The sequence below is a fragment of the Epinephelus lanceolatus genome, chromosome 3, assembly GCF_041903045.1.
Source record: "Epinephelus lanceolatus isolate andai-2023 chromosome 3, ASM4190304v1, whole genome shotgun sequence".
Classification (NCBI taxonomy): Eukaryota; Metazoa; Chordata; class Actinopteri; order Perciformes; family Serranidae; genus Epinephelus; species Epinephelus lanceolatus.
The window spans coordinates 42,190,611-42,203,200 of record NC_135736.1 but is presented as its reverse complement, the minus strand read 5'-3'; the positions used below and the strand labels follow the sequence as shown (position 1 = coordinate 42,203,200).

Genomic DNA, 12,590 nt, shown 5'->3' with positions numbered 1-12,590 from the left:
AGAGGGAGAGGAGCCCAGGGGAGCAATGGAGAGATGGAGAAGGTGGAAAATAACAAGACAGAAAAGTATTTTTTCTTTTTAATAGAAAATACTATACTTGGCTGGATATTTTCATCATGGCAGCACAAGAGATACCACAGTTGTGAGTCAAAGTTCGATTAAACAACGTTACATCCAGTAAAAGTAAATATGACATGTATGTTGCAGCTGTTAAATGTTTGGTTTATTTTGTTTGTGTTTTTTGAGATTTGTTACAAGATAAAGATAAAGTTCTAGGGCCAAGAGCTGGTGTTTCACTTTCTATCGCTGCCCCTTAATTCTATTAATTGAACTCCTGTGTGCAGGATCTGTCTCAAACAATGTTTGCTGTTTGCTGTCAATCAGGGATCTCTGAGTATCTCCAACTCATACTCTTTTTCCACCAAAAATAATATATGTGCAGGTTTTCTTAACTTGGAAAACTGACTAACTTGGAAAACTGACTAAAATAAAACGTTCTTATCCCAAATCATCAAATACCGTCAGTGGACTTAACACGTCAAAAAATGACACGCTATATACCCTCCTGTGTCCGGTTTGGACAGTAAAGTGCAACACATACTGCTGCCGGTGCAGTGCTGTGGCCATCAAGTGTCGCCCCCCAACACACATTTGCAGCGGCACGCAGCAGCACTGTAACGGAAGAAGAAGAGGAAAAACTTTGAGGCAACAACAACTTGGATTTCACGGGTGAGTTTCTTATCAAAATCATCTTATAAAAAATTTGAAAAACTTAATAACGTTAAGATTCCAGATACCACTTTGAAAGCTGCAAATGAAACTACGGCGGCCAAGACGTACATAAAAGGCTTTTCTCGCAGAGCAGTGGGCTGAAGCAGAGCGGCGCGGCGCGTCGGCCGGTGCCGGTGTGGGTTTGTTTATAGAATATAATGGAGGCGGCATATGGTGGTGATGTGTGTTGCACTTAAGGGATGGCTTGTCAATGTTTGCTCATTACATGCATCATCTTTTTTCAAAATAAACTTACAACACAAGTTGTACACTTTGATTTAGGTTGACATCCTTAGGGTTTGGAAAAAAAATATGGGCTTCAGTGCAGTTGTTACGACCTTAATGTAACATCACAGAACAAACATCATTAACATAGCATGCTACACATACTAGCTAACGATGTTTTTGGTAATATAACGTGATAGACTTTTGGTTTCATATGGGAAATGAAACCGAGCTCCTGGGTTTAAGTCCAGAGTTGGTTTGACCCATCCAAGCCTCCTATGAAGACTTTCTCGTTCCTTATTCTACGGTAGTTGCTTGCAGTGTGCATCATACCGCTGCTAAGGTTGTCACCAGGAGTTGTTGTCTGCTGCTGAAGTCCACTGACAGAGCGTCAGTATTAGATGAGTTGGGAGTGAGAATGGACTGGCAAACAAGCAATTGACTCTTTTCCTATTGCCAGTAAATGAGTATGCATTCTGTTTTTGTTTTTTTCTGGTGAGTCATCTTTGACGTCACGAATGGGCCAGAGAACAGGGATGTTGAAAAGATCACAGTGGTCACTTCTTTTTTATATCTGTTATTTATTAAACCTCCCTGTCAAACTCTGTGCTGACTAATTCGGAGCAATGTTTGAGTGTTGCTTGGATGGAGACATGAATTTGTGGCTGAAATGACAAAGACTCACAAAAGTTACTGACGTTCGCATCCAGCACATCCAACTGGGTGTCATGTTTCCAGCACTGCTGATTGGAGCTGGAGCAGATAAATACCCATGACTACTGCAGAGTCACTTCTCCTGGGGAATGAATACCTACTGTAACCTTTGCCACTGAAGACAAAAGCCAGATGTTGGTGGTTGTTTGTGGTTTATATGTCCAGTGGGAAAGACGCTTAAAAAAACTGAATCAGGCAGAGTAATATCCCAGTGGGGTTTCACAGCTGTCTGTTTTTGAGAGGCCTATTAGCCTTCATCAGGCAGCTGGTTTTATCCACCTCAGCATTTGGCTCTATGGACAGTGATGTCACTCTGTCACTGTTTGTCCAATACTTTTGTCCAGGGTGTTGTATCTTCAAAAGCATTGGATGGATTGCCATAAAATTTGCTACACATATTTGTCCACCATTAATGACCTCTAAGTATACTTCTTAATCGTCCAACACTTCAGGATACCTCCCAAACTAATGCCAACCTCAGACGCACTGCATGATGGATTAATGCTAACATAGCATGACAACAAGTGAAAGTGGAAACAGACAACTTTAAAACCCCTCCCAAGCAATCCCAGTGGTGTTATTGTTGGCCCCACGTAAGCAAAGATGACTAAATCACTTTCTGTTTTCCTTAAACCCCAGTGACGGGTCTCTTCTTCTTTAGTTGTAACTAATGGATGTATGCACACTAGCCTACGCTCATGAACATGACTACATATTGACACAAAAAATATGGAAAGACAAAACTTATTTTAAATCACATTTCAGGGATGTCATACTTAAAGTATTTTCATTTGAAATGTAGTATTTTGATTACATCACACATACACACACACACACACACACACACACACACACGCGCACACTGCTATTATGTATGTATATATGTGGATATATATATATATGTGTGTGTGTATGTGTGTGTATGTATAGCAGGGTGTAAGATGCAGGCAGGAATAGCATACATAGTGGCTTGCATAGTGTACAGGAACATCTGCACTGAGTATGGGCTGGAAGTCCCGAGGTCAGAATGGAGGACACCTCCTAAAGCAATCCCGAGCGGCAGCAACATCAGGAATAAGGAACACAAGAAGCTTGAAAACCCTCAAGGGCTGAAAGAAGAGCTAGAAAAGATGTGGGGAGTAAAGGCAACAGTGGTGCCAGTGGAAATCGGAGCACCCCCAAACTGGGAGTTGCTCCGGCAGATTCCAGGTGCAACATCTGAGGTCTCTGTCCAGAGCAGGTCAGTCCTGGGAACAGCTAAGATACTGAGCAGAACCCTCAAACTCCCAGGACCTGAGCTTGAGGAGGTTGGGTACCACCAGTGATAGACGTACCATAGTTTGAGAACCAGTGGTGTAGAGTTATTATGGAAAGTGTAGTATGGTTTCTGGCTTCCTAGTAGCCATTTTGTATGAATCCTACTTACCTATGGAAATGAGTTTTATACTCGACCATGAATATCCAGTGGATATATCAACGCGATTGACTTCTCTGCGAGTCAGTACACCTGTTTCTATTATTCTGTTCCTAAAAAAAAATGAACATTGAACTTGATATCATAACCAAGATTCCCAACTAATTAAGAGCTGAATGCAACACGTGCCACTTTCTGCCCAGCCTGTGATCTTTGTCAAGAAAAACAGCAGCTTCCCTTCACGCTCCCGTGGCTTTTTTTGAGTGATGATGATAAATGCAGTGCATCTTAGCCTGCATCCATGGCATGTACTCAGTCGTTCCATAACTGTGAAAAATTGGTTTGTAAATCCTATTGTGCGCGAGGACACTGCTTACACTACTGCGCGGCCAGCGTGCACGGTTCAGTGAGTGCAGTGATGTTTTAATCTAGCGGCCCTGAGGACAGCAAGTAAACTACTGGATGGAGATTAGGTGGATTTCATGTTGCTGTGGACAAAGTTATTACCACGCACACACTCAAACACCCACACAAGCCTTAGATATATTATTATTGCAAAGACTGAGCAGAATCTATAGTGCGGTTTGACCCTGGTTATGAAGATGCATGTGATGTGTTAACCTCTAACAGTGCATTTGTGAACTTGTCCAGGGTTGCTAGAAACAGTACAAAAGCCGACACACACTGAGCCAGTCAAGGCCAGCATACTGTTCATGCACTGGACATCTCACTGAGCATGGGTGCATAATTTGTGGTAATGTTCTTTTATTCAAACAGATTATTAAAATGTCTTAATTCCACCTGAGGCACTTAAATGTGTGCCTGTGTCTACTTTGGCCAGCTGTTAACAGTAAGATATGGCTGTTTAGTTGCGCAGTGAAAAATGTGTTTCACTGAATGAGACCTACTCAGTCAATGTTTTGAGGTCAGAGACGTCATTTGGAATTGCTAAATACTTTAATAGCAGTTAGGGTGTTTTCATACTTGGCTTAAATACTTGAATCTCAACCCATCTCTTTGGAAAAGGGTTTTTTGTGAGAGTCATCTCCTTCCAGGCTGCCATGATTCATGCTGAACAAAGTGATACACATACAATCAGGCTTCATGGCTATGGCATGGGTAGCTTTCATTAAATCCAGCATTTTCATACAGATGTGAGGTCCCATATTCTGGACTACACCCAGAATTAACAGCACATTTACAGATTTAGTGAATGTGCCAAAATGAGGGGCTACATGTTGAGAGAAGTGGGGTTACAGAGCCACACAACTTCAATATTTTAGTGCAGGCCTAAACTGGAAGTAGGCAGCTCGGCCAGCAGAAGTCTTTTATGAGCATGCCCATTCTATCAATGACAATAAAAGATCTAACAGGAACCATTTCTGGAGTGTTATTTACCTTAAACATGACACAAAATGTGATAAACACTTACATGTTTGTTTGGGTCAAGGGTTGCAACCATATATTGCAAACCTTACAGGCTTAATCAGTCCTCACCAATCCTCTCCACACACATTTAAGTTTGAAATAAGAGAAGGTGGATAAGGACCTAGTCAAAAGGGTTTTGGGAGCCAACAAGAAAATTCAAAGTTTAAACTGAGTGCAGTGGTGAGGCATTAAAGAAATTGCTGTGAGGCTGTTTTTTACAGACTGTGTCCCTGTTTTGTTCGTTTCATGCACCCAACAAGTCTCACATGTGTCATGGTAATGTTGCACAGAGAAACAAGGCAGCACGACAATGAAGGCAGTGAAGAAGAAGAAGAAGAAGCCTGCTAGCATGGAAAACACAAGCGGGAACCTCCAGGCTGTAAAAATGAATCCAACATGAAAGTGCCACAAACTTCCAGCTTCTTAAATGTTGGTCACTTGAGGCTGGCTCCAAAAGTCCTCATAGACCCCCCGTGTTGAAATGTCCACAAACTATGGCTGACAGCTTGGTAGCTATGTCCATTATTTTTGTGTGAAAGCACGGATAGAAACAATGCAGGTTCAAAGTGTTTGGAAAATGTACTTCACAAATAATCTACAAAGATGCATCTTTAAATCAAAGCAGCATACATCAATCAAACCGCCAGTGTAAGAGCCAAATTATGTCAGCAAATAATATGTTTGATTTGCTGTTCGACCACATCAGAAGGCAAAAGTGTTTGTCTATGATATCTGTGTATATCTGTTCCGCGTGACCGCACTCAAAAGAGAGATGAAAAGCTGACCATCATAGAGGGAGGCAACATGCATTATCATTTAAATACTGGGATACAGTCTCTCCTGGAAGGCATTCATAACCAATTGGCCATCCGACAAGCACAACTGATGGAGGATACTGGCCCATTTAGACTCGCTGATATCATCTAATTTTACACAGCCCCTCAAAGTACTTCTTAGTGTGTATTTCACATACTGTTTGTCAATGCTTCACTCTTAATGACAGGAATAAGCAACAAAAATAAAAAAAAAACAATGTCAGACCCAAAGTCAAATAGCACCATAATTGACCATTCACCATTTGTGCCTGTCAATCACTGTGTTTTTGCCTATAGTACCTATGACTCAACCCAGTGGCCTAATGGATAAGGCATCAGCCTCCGGAGCTGGGGATTGTGGGTTCAAGTCCCACCTGGGTTATATAAGCAAAGTTATAAAGCACTGATGTGTGAAATCCCTTGGGATGAAGTGTTATTGTAAATGATGGTGGTATATTACCTACTCATTAGAGGCTTCTGTTTCATGGGTCTCATATCTAAAGAGACAAGATCCCCTTTGCACCATATTCAAGCTGTCAGAAGGTCTGATTTCATAGTGTCCTCACTTCCTGCTGTTTCAGCAAACTTTCTGTTGCTGCCATTACACAGGTTAGTACCAGCAGTCACCAGCCTGCTGACATCCCAAGTGCTGGGGTGTGCACTGCTAAATTCCACTTGCTACAACCACAAACTGAAGGTCCATCTCTGCAAAATATGACTGCTACAATAACTTAAAAAATAACGATATGGGGCACTGTATTTGATAATATTACTGTTTATCAGATTACAAATGACACAGGAATGAGCTAACTGGCGCACCCTATGGTCCCTTCACCTCACCTCACTTACTTCATTACTAGACTACACTAGATTTCACTTGAAGAAGAGTGGAAGACCGCTTCATAGACTTACTTTTAGTTAACAACTGTAGCAAGTGAAATTTATCCAGCACTTTGTTTCTGGAACACCCGGACTCCCTGCAGGATCAGCAAACTTTCTGTTGCTGCCATTACGCAGATGCGACCTAGCAGTCACCAGCCCACTGTGATCACTGGTTGGTGCTGCCACTTGCTACAGCTGCTAACTGAAGGCCCATCTCTGCAAAATATGTCAGCTACAGTAGCTTGGAAGATGGCCATGTGAGGCACTGCATTCAGTTAATTTACTGTTAATCAAATCCCAAATGACTGAAGAATTATCTAGCTAGCACACCTCATGGTCCCTCCACCTCTCTCCATACCGCTGGGCTACTAGACTAGACTAGATTTCACCAGGAGAGTGGAGGGCAGCTTCGTAGACTGACCTTTAGTTAGCAACTTTAGGAAATGAAATTCAGCCAATCTGATCCTGGAACACCCCGACTCCCTGCCAGATCAGCAAACTTCCCAGCAAAGTAGTTACCTGGGGAGTGAGGTGGAGGGACTGTGGGGTGGCTAGCTAGCTAATTCTCGTGTAGTCTCACGTGACCAGCCTCCCTTACTTCGGAATGGGAGTCTGGGGACATTCGTCTTTCGTTTTGTAAAAGAAATGGGCGGGGATGTCTAGACTACATGACGGCGTTACCATAGGTACGGCACGTAAACATCTGCTGTAAATCCTTAATTTATCCAGTCTTGTGGATGTTGCAGCTCTGCAATATAGCTGAATCAAATGAAATGATGTCCCTTTTAATCTCTTCTTGCGATGCACTGAACACTTCCTTTTCTGTTGTACTACGGACAACAATTCCGGGAACAGCAATTCCGGTGTAGGTGGATGTAAGGCAAAGCTAATCAGCCGTTGGTCGAGGAAGTACGGGTGAACACGGATTTGGATCCATTCACATCACTGCTGCTGGGAGCCAGTGCTGGTTCTATTACAACTTTCCTATGGGAATGTCCACAGACGACAGAGTCAGCCAGCGTGCTGACGTCATCGTAAGAGACTAATTCTCGTGCTGTTGCTGAATCTGTAACATAACCACGATCCATTCATTTGAATATAAGAAACAGACATAAACTGGGGAAAAATGTGGTACTTGGAAATGAACAAATGTGGAATTATAAAATAGAAGAAATATCAGTCACCCTTTGGAAACAATTTTATTTTCAGGATTTATTTTATAGGCATTTTATTTATTCATATATTTTTATTTTTTTTTAATATTGTCTTAAATAGCATTCCAAAGCTTACCAGTCCTCATATGTCTGTTCATTTCCCAAACAGGTGAGTGACCACAGAAACATCTGCGGACGGTCAACAGGGTCTTTAGCCAAGAAAAGTTGGCCACAGCTTGTTTTTTTCCAATCTACCTCCACCTTCAGCTGGCAGTCACTTCTCTGCTTTCCCTTGTTTGTTAGATTTTTTTTTTTTTTTTTGGTCACCAGAAACAGTTTTGCCAGTTCGAACTTGATTCCAGCTATTCAAAGCTTCCAAGTTATTCTCAACTTTTTGTCGTCCAGACTGAACTGTCCAATGCTGGCGTCCACTGTAAACTGTGATGTCATTTTTTTTCTGTAATTTGGGTTATTGTGACTTGATTTGTGGCCATAACAGTGACTAGCTTCTCTGTTAAACAATGAAATATTGTGAAATCTAAGGCAAAAATCTTTCCAGCATCTTTTCCAGCAGGAGTTTTGTTGTTCTTTGCTTTAAAATTTTGTCACTCATGTTAACACACAGAACTTTAGGAAATATGGCTCTGGAAGATCTCAAGATTCCTAAAAAAAATACACCCCCCAGTTTTCATGTGGATGATGGTGGTTCAGTGTTGTAAGTTTATTCACACCTGATATTAATATTGTGGTGAGTGTCTACAAAGATTTTAGTTGAGACAAGGCATGCATTATGCTGTCCTGTTTAGCTGGTTAATATAATCAGCTCCATCTGTCTTCCTGTTTTTATACGCAAAGCAAAACATAAGAGCAGCAAGATGGCCGATGTCCATAATTTAATCAACATCCCACGCCAAGTCTGTCGGTCTTTTTCTTTTGGCTCTCTCCTCTGCACAATTTTGGTAACCACTCCTCTACTTTGGACTGCATTCATTTATATGTTTGGACTTTCCTGATTAATATACAGATCAATTGTTTGGTTGATGAACAGTACATATGGATGGATTGCTAAGTTGTTTGAGCATATGATTGATTACGTGACTGAAGAGTAGGAGGTTAAAGGAGCTGCAGGCCTCCTTCTTAACTCAGTCATGCATACATCTTCAGTCTGGCATGCTCCTCTGCACTGTGAGTGGGAAACAGCTCATTATGCAGGAAAGCGGGGCGAGATACTGCACCATTTCTTTTTACCTCCCAGGGAAATAATGTTTATGATGTTGCATAGTTGATAGTGACACATTTTAAGAAAAGCATAACACTTTTGTGGGTAAACAGACACCAGAACCTTGATTTAAAGACCTCTGGGGAAATGTGCATGACGATGTCTGGGAGGCTGAGAAAGTCTCCATGCTACAAGTTCAGCTCATTAGCCCAGTTTGGTAGACTCTGAAAGAAAGACTGAATCACAGACGAAAACAACATTAAACAGTTTTATTCTTTGTCTATCTCAGTGGACTGGATTCCTTCTGCAGATTCAACATGGGACAGCCCTGTGGCATTTTGAATGTTTTGTCTGACAATATTTCTTTTATTATTATAGATACTTACTCCAGTGGCCCAGTGGCCTAATGGATAAGGCATCAGCCTCCGGAGCTGGGGATTGTGGGTTCAAGTCCCACCTGGGTCGAGAAAGCTGTTTATGTTGAGTGGCTCATACTAATACCACACCTTCATGCACACTTGGTATTTCTGTTGCATTGCACCCCCTAATGGCAGCTAAAGGAAGAGCTTGACAACACTTTCAACTTAAACACTTAAAAATCCTGTGATGTCATTTACAAACTAGAACAGTGTGCTCAGTGGAGTGCAGCTCTCCACCAGGAAGCTGACCAACTACTGCCACGATATGGCTATCCAAGAGGATCACGGCCATTCTAGAAAATTTCAGTAGGCCCAGGAGCCTTTAAAAATATGCACCTTGTTAACTTTTGATGGAGCTGCAGTGTGTTGCACAGAGTAGATTGAGTTTCCCTGCTAACAGGCACTGTATGTGAATTATAGATGCAATGTAATTATGAAGATGAATGTATTTAAAGTAAAGCCCAGTTCAGACCAAAGATTCATGACAAGACAAAACCATTTACAACGTCGCAGAGATAAGTTGCAGCAGTGTGAACTGGCCGGTCTGACTTCAACTCAAGCTGGCTGATGGTGTCACCTGCAACTCAGCTGGTCAAATCATCAGTGGCTGGTTTTAGAATGTAAAGTTATCTGTTTTAACAGCCAGACAACATAGTGGTAGTAGTGGAGTCCCCTGGTCAAGTCGAAATTACCAAAGACAGCGTATTGGCTTGCTGTGGCAGGCGCTCCTTCCCTGCCGATCACCTCATCGTGTGCCGGTGTCCGACGGTGGGTCACTGCTGCTGCTCGCTGTATGTGCTTATACCAGGGTCTCATCTACTTGCACTGGTGTGAACCTGAAGGTTTTTAGCACGTTGCAGAATGGCTCATTGCAAGTAGTCGCCTGTTTCAACACCGCTCGTTGCGAATCTTTGGTCTGACCTGGGCTTCACACCACAGCCACAAATATTTGATCCATGTCATTCATGACTGGATGTTTAGCGGTATAAACTTTGTCTGTGGGCACAGTCAAACCCAATTCAAATAGAAAAAAAAAGACATAGTTTAACTCATAGCGAACTTACTTACTGAGGGTACACAAATATCAAAGAAAAATGAAAAAAATCAACAAAATCTGCAATTCTACAACATCAGGCAGGCAAGACACTCTGCTTGTGAGACACTCCTGGTGTGATATTACACTGTGCTGTGCAGCTGCGTCCAGTGCCATTGTCCCTCCTTACAGTCAAGATGGAGGTGAAGATAGCAAAAATGGAGATTTACTGATTTTGTATTGTACCTCATTTTAGTGGATCATAATGTATTGATATGGATTTAGTCTGCAGATGCTCCAGTTCAAAATGAGACCAAACGTTTCTATGGATCTCTGTTTTGAGCTACAATGAAGGTCAAAATGTGGCCTGAATAAGACAGTAAAGCTTCTTGTTTTTAGCTGAGCCATTTCTGGAAACTTGTAGCCTCTACAGGCCGGTTAAAAGGAGTGAGGAATCCGCAGTCAATGATGGTATAAAGAGTCCATAAAACTGTTTTTCTTTAGCAATTATGAATCACTGCAACCATGAGAGGTCCTTGAGCATACAGTAATTAATGTGCACACAAAATATTAGGCTGATTGGTCCAGTAGTTGACATAAGCTGGGGTCAGACAGATACACACACACACACACACACACACACACACACACACACACAACAAGTGCATGGTCCCCTCCAGGCTTACATCTGGTGGAGATAATAACACTGGACAACATTTAACAGATCTATAGAATATTTGAGAAATGTACCTGCTATTTTACAATCCAAATGTCAAAATGAGTCAAAGCAGCCTTTTAAACATGCTCCATAGCAAATGGTAAAGGTCATTTATGAGCCTTGAATATTACTGTACAGGCAACTGCCATGATGGATGGTTTCTGTGGCCCCCAGAGGCCAGTTTGAGCACTGTTCTTATGCCTCATTGAGCAGAACTGTCATTATGGTTTACAGCCTAATAAAATACCAATTACACTGAAAATGGGAAGTTCCAAATATTGAAACATCCCCCGAGGATTAGGGCTCATTTCCAGAGTAAAAAAGATGAGCGTGAGAGAATGGAAATTAATGAGACACAGAGGAGGAGAGGGAAGGGAGAGAGATGGACAGGGAATAATGATAGATAGATAGATAGACAGATAGACAGATAGATAGATAGATAGATAGATAGATAGATAGATAGATAGATAGATAGATAGATAGATAGATAGAGGAGGACTTGAGGTCCCTGGTTGTCGATCATTCAAACACTCTCTTGTTCCAGTTTTATTTACAAATCACAGTGAGTGAGCATCCAGCCGCGGGGAGGAATGCCAAGCTCTGGCACCTTCTTCCAACCCCCTTGAGAATATTGTTGCTGTTGATAATAAAATTCAGCTGAAAAGAAAAATTGCCTCTCTTTGGGTGCAGTGATTCATAGACCCTTCAGCAGTTCCTGTAGATCAGGACAGGTCTTTATTTGGTGGTAATAATCATTAAATAGCTAAAGTAGCATGTGTATACATCCACATACATTCAGGCTATATCTTCAGTAGCCAGTGGTAGCTAGCCAGCTAACCCTACACCTTTCAGGATTTGAATTTGGTTTTGGAAAAAGGCAGAAATGTATGTTTTCCTTACAACCTGTCCAGGTATCATTAAATTTGACAGGATTGCATTACAGTCAGTGGAACACAGCTGTGATTTTGTCGGCCCCTTTTTGGAGCTGGCTGATGCTACGCTTTGATTTTGGCCGGTCTGTTTTCAAGGGGCAGGACTTAGCGAAGAGTCAATTTCGGCGGTATGAAATTACCTGGATCTTCTGCATTGTGGGGCCCACAGAACACTGTAGACTTACTGCAACCAAGCAGCTATCTTCCATTTTAGCACTCAGCTCAAGCCTTGTTCACATTACACGACTGACCGACCAATCTTGAGTTGCAGAGATCTTTTCAGTGTTCATACCTGGCGAGCGTGTGTTTCTGTCATTGGGAGTCTCGCCAACTGCGTTACCACCTGTGTGTGCGCACACCACAAGATTTCACTACCGAACCCTCGCCGACAGAGCCCGAGATAGCACGGTGACGTCACCAAATTACATTTTGTCAGGCGTGACCAAAACAGGATATTATGAGGTTCCCTGGCCCTACTTGTCAACATGGATGTCTGACAGCTTGGAGCTCTACAGGTTGTTTGTGCCCTGCTCTGCACTGAGAAGAAACAGGAAAAGAAGAAAGGGATTTGGGTAAAGGAATGGGTCACTGCACGCAGATTGCGCGGGTTGTCAACTCTGCAGAGAGAGTTGGAGGTGAGTTCTATGAATGAAACTCAGTTGCCACTGTGCCACTAGCCTATTAGCTTTCATCGTACTGTCTATATAGTCAATGCATGTATGCTGACCCAGATTACCTTTCAAAACTGAATGATCAAACGGGTTTTCAGGAAATGCTACAGATGACAGCGGAGGACTTTGATTTCTTGCTCGGGCTGGTAGAGCCATACATCACAAGGAAAGACACCAGATTTAGGCTTGCCCTAT

At 42.2% G+C, this 12,590-nt stretch overlaps 2 non-coding genes across 2 annotated transcripts; both read left to right on the top strand.

Moving 5' to 3' along the window:
- Positions 1 to 5,676: 5,676 nt before the first annotated feature.
- trnar-ccg (transfer RNA arginine (anticodon CCG)) lies at positions 5,677 to 5,749 on the top strand. The gene has a single exon. It is a non-coding gene; the product is annotated as a tRNA-Arg (tRNA).
- A 3,265-nt stretch (positions 5,750 to 9,014) lies between these two features.
- trnar-ccg (transfer RNA arginine (anticodon CCG)) lies at positions 9,015 to 9,087 on the top strand. The gene has a single exon. It is a non-coding gene; the product is annotated as a tRNA-Arg (tRNA).
- The last annotated feature ends 3,503 nt before the right edge of the window (positions 9,088 to 12,590 follow it).